This window comes from Grammomys surdaster, unplaced genomic scaffold, assembly GCF_004785775.1.
Source record: "Grammomys surdaster isolate TR1022 unplaced genomic scaffold, NIH_TR_1.0 843, whole genome shotgun sequence".
Lineage (NCBI taxonomy): Eukaryota > Metazoa > Chordata > Mammalia > Rodentia > Muridae > Grammomys > Grammomys surdaster.
In genome coordinates this window covers 490,192-495,495 of record NW_021605262.1, presented here as the reverse complement: position 1 = coordinate 495,495, position 5,304 = coordinate 490,192, and positions in this window count along the sequence as shown.

Sequence of the window (5,304 nt, the reverse complement as noted above, 5' to 3'; positions counted from 1 at the left end):
AGAGAGAAAGGGAGGGAGGGAGGGAGGGAGGGAGGGAGGGAGAGAGAGAGAGAGAGAGAGAGAGAGAGAGAGAGAGAGAGAGAGAGAGAGAGAGAGAATATGTTAGGGGAAATCCCTACCGGAATTCACCCTGTTTCACTTTTTCTTTGGGGTGCTAACTTATGTCTAATTGGACCAAAGGCCCCTCCATAGGAAGAAGTTTAGGTTTGGTACTGTGAACCTAGCCAACTATCATGGCTGCTAAAGCCATGAGCTCTAGAGGACAACCTATTATTACCATTTTGTTTGTTTGTTTCTTTCTTTCTTTTTTCGAGACAGGGTTTCTCTGTGTAGCCCTGGCTGTCCTGGAACTCACTCGGTAGACCAGGCTGGCCTCAAACTCAGAAATCTGCCTGCCTCTGCCTCCCAAGTGCTGGGATTAAAGGCGTGCGCCACCACTGCCCAGCCATTTTTTTTTAAATAAACAATATAGTCTCTAATGGCATTCTAAATACTTATCCTTATACGCTTAGGTAGCTCTCATACAACAGCAGTGAAGTTCCTTTCTGTGGAAGATGGAGGCTACTAAGGATGGCTATCGTTGGTTCACAATGCAAATAATAAGTGATAGACGTGAGGCGCTCAGCCCCACGTGGTATGTCTACAATGCAGCCTCTACCACTAAAGCTCAGGTGACATGAGAGGGGAGTTAATAGTGTCAGAGCCAGAGGACCAGGATGCCCGTTACTAACTAATGGTTTCCAGACCTGCCAAAGAAGCTGTAATCATGAAATCTAACAATATGACTACCTAACAAAACCTGCTTAATGACAACCATTTGAAATGTTAACGTAGATGGAGGGAATCTCACAAGACCTTAACCCTTAGATGAAGAGCTACAGGCAATCGGTGACTGCTAAGAGATGGGACTCTTCTCCATAGATGAGAACCCTAATAGGTTAGCCAGTCCCAAATGGCCAGCCCTAGACATGTGCACGCACGCAGAACACCAAATAGTTAATGATAATTAAAGAAGAAAAGGCCATGAATTTGACAGGGGGCGTGGAGACTGGACATAAACGTAATCCGTATTGTCTCAATACAGTACTCAACGTAATTTTCAAAAAAGAAAAATTAAGCAAAAAACAGATTATACATTTTCAGTCTGATGTCATATATGATCAATTTCAAAATATGATTTATCTACATCGTTGATTTGATTTTCAAATAAATGCTGCGTATTTGCCACATTTTATTATTTTCTAAACTGTAGAAGAGATGTTAGGACTATCAATTGTGGTAGACTCACTTTAGTTGCTCTTGGTTAGCCAGCCTCTTCATAGAAGTATAGATATAGAATGAATACGTATTCGCAAGTGCCTACAGGGTGTGTGTGCTAATTAACACCTGTGGTGCATGAGAGTCACATATAAAACATACGACGCAGTTAGAGGTATTTATTGTATTCAGTAGACATTATTATCACCTCTGTCTTCCCCTCCCCAAGACTAAATAATAATTTCATCTCACAGGAACTTGTCTATTTTCACTACCAAATCCATGAACAAATTTTAGATTTCTCCACTGAAAACTCTCACACTCCGCTTGCCCCTCTTTAGCCGTGAAGTCCTGATGAATGACCTTGCTTCCACGTCTCTCTGCACAGAGGATGTTTGTCACATGATGATAACCACAAGGTGTAGCATCCCTGGGAAACTGTTCTGTAACTTTTGAGAAGGGCTTGCTTCACACCATTACATCCAAGGGTTCTATCTCGAGTTTCACCGATGGCTGTCCTCTCAGAACCTTTCCTTAAGTGTCTTTTTTTTCTGAGATGCTTTGGTGCTTTCTTGGTGCAAGTCGTTTATTTCTGTGCTTAAATGAAGCTTGGTGTGTAAAGTGGTTTTTGAAACAAACAGGTTCGGATGAGGATGTCAATTATAGCAGCATTGCCATTCTACTCACACGAGGACCACCCCTAGTGTGATGTGCAGTCTCCGTTCTCATTCTATGGTGCCGACTGGCTTTCTAGTCCTCAGTTTACTCTCTCTCTCTCTCTCTCTCTCTCTCTCTCTCTCTCTCTCTCTCTCTCTCTCTCTGCAAATGAAGCTCACAGAATAGGTGACTTAATTCCACTATTTGTATTCTGTCTTCAAGGCAGATCCAAGTGGAAACTGTACACAATTGCAATTAAATGCCTTATACAACCAGCTGCCGGTTTCTCCACCAACTGTGATTTACAGGACTTTGGCTTGCTGATTTTATGAGGGATTCTTCTCTTCTGAGCCTTACACATAAAAAAAAAATAAATGAGAATATTCTGTTTTGTGGAAATAGATGCATTGATTCCAAATGATAAATTATGAATTGCAGACTAATTTGTTATTCATGAAATGGTGTTTTTCTTCAAAATATAGGCACCCCAAGGCAGGGAAAATTAATACTGAGTAGATAAGTTGATTTTCAAATAAATACTGTGTATCTGTCAGATTTTATTTTATTATTTTCTGAACTGTAGAAGAGATGTTAGAAGTATGATTGTAGCAGACTCAATTACTGTTGCTCTTGGTTAGCCAGCCTCCCTGATTTTAAAATTGACAGGTTTAAAATAATTTATGTGACAGTGAGTTCTTAATGTGGCTTAATCACTAGTTAGTCATTGAATATATCACTTGAGAGATTATTTTTTATTGTTGTTTAGAAATTATCAGAATCTTCTTTGTATATTTACTTAAAACAAGACATACAGTTTCCTAAGATATTTAAATTATTATTAATATCACCAATCATTTAAAGTCACTAAAATAACTTTGTGGTGTGGAGACATTTGTACTTGGATCTATAGGTGTCTTCTATACTGACTAATTTCCTCTATGGGTAGGGAAATCTCTAGGGATGTTAAAACCACTTTTCAAGCTTCATTGGGATTTGTTTTATGTAATGACTGTATTGCCATGGAAAAGGTGGAGGATATATGACTGGCCACAGTCAGGAAATGTGGAAACCCAATGTTCCCTCCACTGTGAATGCAGAAGGGCTTCCCCAGAGTCCTCTCAGGGCCACTATGCATATTCTCTGGAGAAATCTCACAATGCAGCATTGGCTTCTATACACAGCTTTGAATAACAGGGCTTGCTTTGTTAAAGATGTTCAACTCGAAATGGATATGCTTGCTGGGTCCATACTGGCCATGCTATATTGAAAGTGAAACTTACACACAGAATTGTCTTTACCTACACAGTGTAGATCTTATTGAGAGTTTGATAAGACCGTAATTTTAGGCTGAATTACTAAGAAGACATTGATTACTATATTAGCCCTGTGATAAGGGGATGGCTAAAGAGTGTGGATGTCTGTCTTATGGCTGAGAAGGTCAAAGGGACAGATGGTAGGAGGAATCCGACATCCTTGAGGATGTCCACACCGTAAGAGTCATGCCAAGAGGTCAGGGTAAGTACACAGGACAGTAAACACACAATCAAGGGTCATAAAAAGTAGCCACCTAGGCCTTTTTATGCCCAAGGGCTGGATGATGGTGTCAGTCCTATCGTATGTAGTGACATCTGGTTGATTATATAGAAAGAGGGCCACAGCCAGAAGCTACGACAGGCACAAGGGAGTTAATGCTGACCACTTTACAGATCTTGGATCAGCAACTTTCCACTAAAATCAGAGCTGTTCCACATGACAAAGTGTTTGTGGAGGTTTCGATCTGTAGGCACAAGGAAAAAGAAAGTTTCCTGCAGATGCCAAGCTGTTGTGTTTATGAAAAGATAAGGAGAGAAGGAATATGTTTGGTGGATGTGTAGTCAGGTTTCGGGGAAGGGAGTGCCTCTGCAGGGCCCATGCTGAGGCATCTCTTTCCCCCTTCGCCCCCTCCCAGCCCCCCCTCCAGCCACACACAATGGCATAATATAGAAGAGAGCGAGAGCGAGAGCAAGTAGAGGAGTAGAGGAGACTGTCCATGAGCATGTGGAGAGAGACGGGGAAGAGGAATGGGGAGAGAGTGGGTAAAGGGCGAGAGGACAGAGAGAGAGCAAGAAGGTAAGAACAAGATAAGGCGGAGGGGCAAGCAGCTCCTTTTATAGTGAGTCAGGCAGGCACACCTGGCTGTTGCCAGGTAACTGTGGGGCGGAGCTTAGACAAAATGCTAACACAAGCCCTGGCGGTGTTCGGTGTTCGCTCATCCTGCTAATTTACATTTCAAACCCGTGTGAAACAAGAAGCAGTGCTGTATCACTAAGGTAGGGAAACTGAGGCACAGGGTATCCAGAGAACCTTCCTGAACTCACACATTAGCAGTTGACACTAGCCTATAAGGTCTCAGCGCCCACACTCACAGCCCTGAAGGAGTGCTGGCCAAAGGCAAAGGAAGTCCCATCCACCCCAACAACAGCAACAACTCCGCCCCTTCTACCTCCCTATTTGGGATTATGGGTGTATGTGTAACGAGCCAAATAAAGCCGATTCCCTTCCTGATGAAGATTTCGTATGGTTAGAACAATTGGAAAGAACCATGCAGCTCTGGAGACCAGATAATTTACACTTATCCTTTGCAGTTCCATCATTCAGCCTTAGCGGTACGTTCATTGGATAGAAAGTAATTCCTTATGGTATTATTGAGAAAGACTTGAAAGCCTATTGAGAAGTCGCCGCGGAGGTTAGTCTGTAAATGTCTCTAATTAACTGCAGTGAAGATTACACCGCAGAGATAGGGCAGGGCAGAGGAGCCATCAGCCCAACCCAGCCCTGGGTCCTGCAAGCACGTTCATCCTCACAGTGTGTGCCTACCGTTCTGTGGCTTGTTTAAGGCAGTGATGCCTCTTGACTCCTCACACCCAATTCCCTGTTTAACAAAGGGTTTCCATGCAAGAATGCTGAACCCCACTCCTGCTCAGGTAGTCAGGTGAGAAGGGGATTCAACACAGGTTCAGCAGACTGTGGGTTGAATAGATGTGATGCGGGTTAGGATGGCTCTGTCAGTACCACACAAGATAGGATGACCAGAGAGACTGTGGGTGATACAGTGCTAGGAAGAGAGAAGCTGATAAACTAGGAAGGTAATCACATCCCGAAGCAGAAACTTCTGACAAGATCGACACCAGCTCCAAATATATACCTTGTCATTGACCAAACAGGGCAGCTCAGCCCAACTCTAAACATCTGTAATTTCTGCATCACCCTCATGGTGTCCATCAAATCAAAAGACACAATTAGCAGCTAATAAAAAAGAATTTTATACAATGTATTTTGATCATATTTCCCCCTCCCAGATTATTCTCTCTCTCTCTCTCTCTCTCTCTCTCTCTCTCTCTCTCTCTCTCT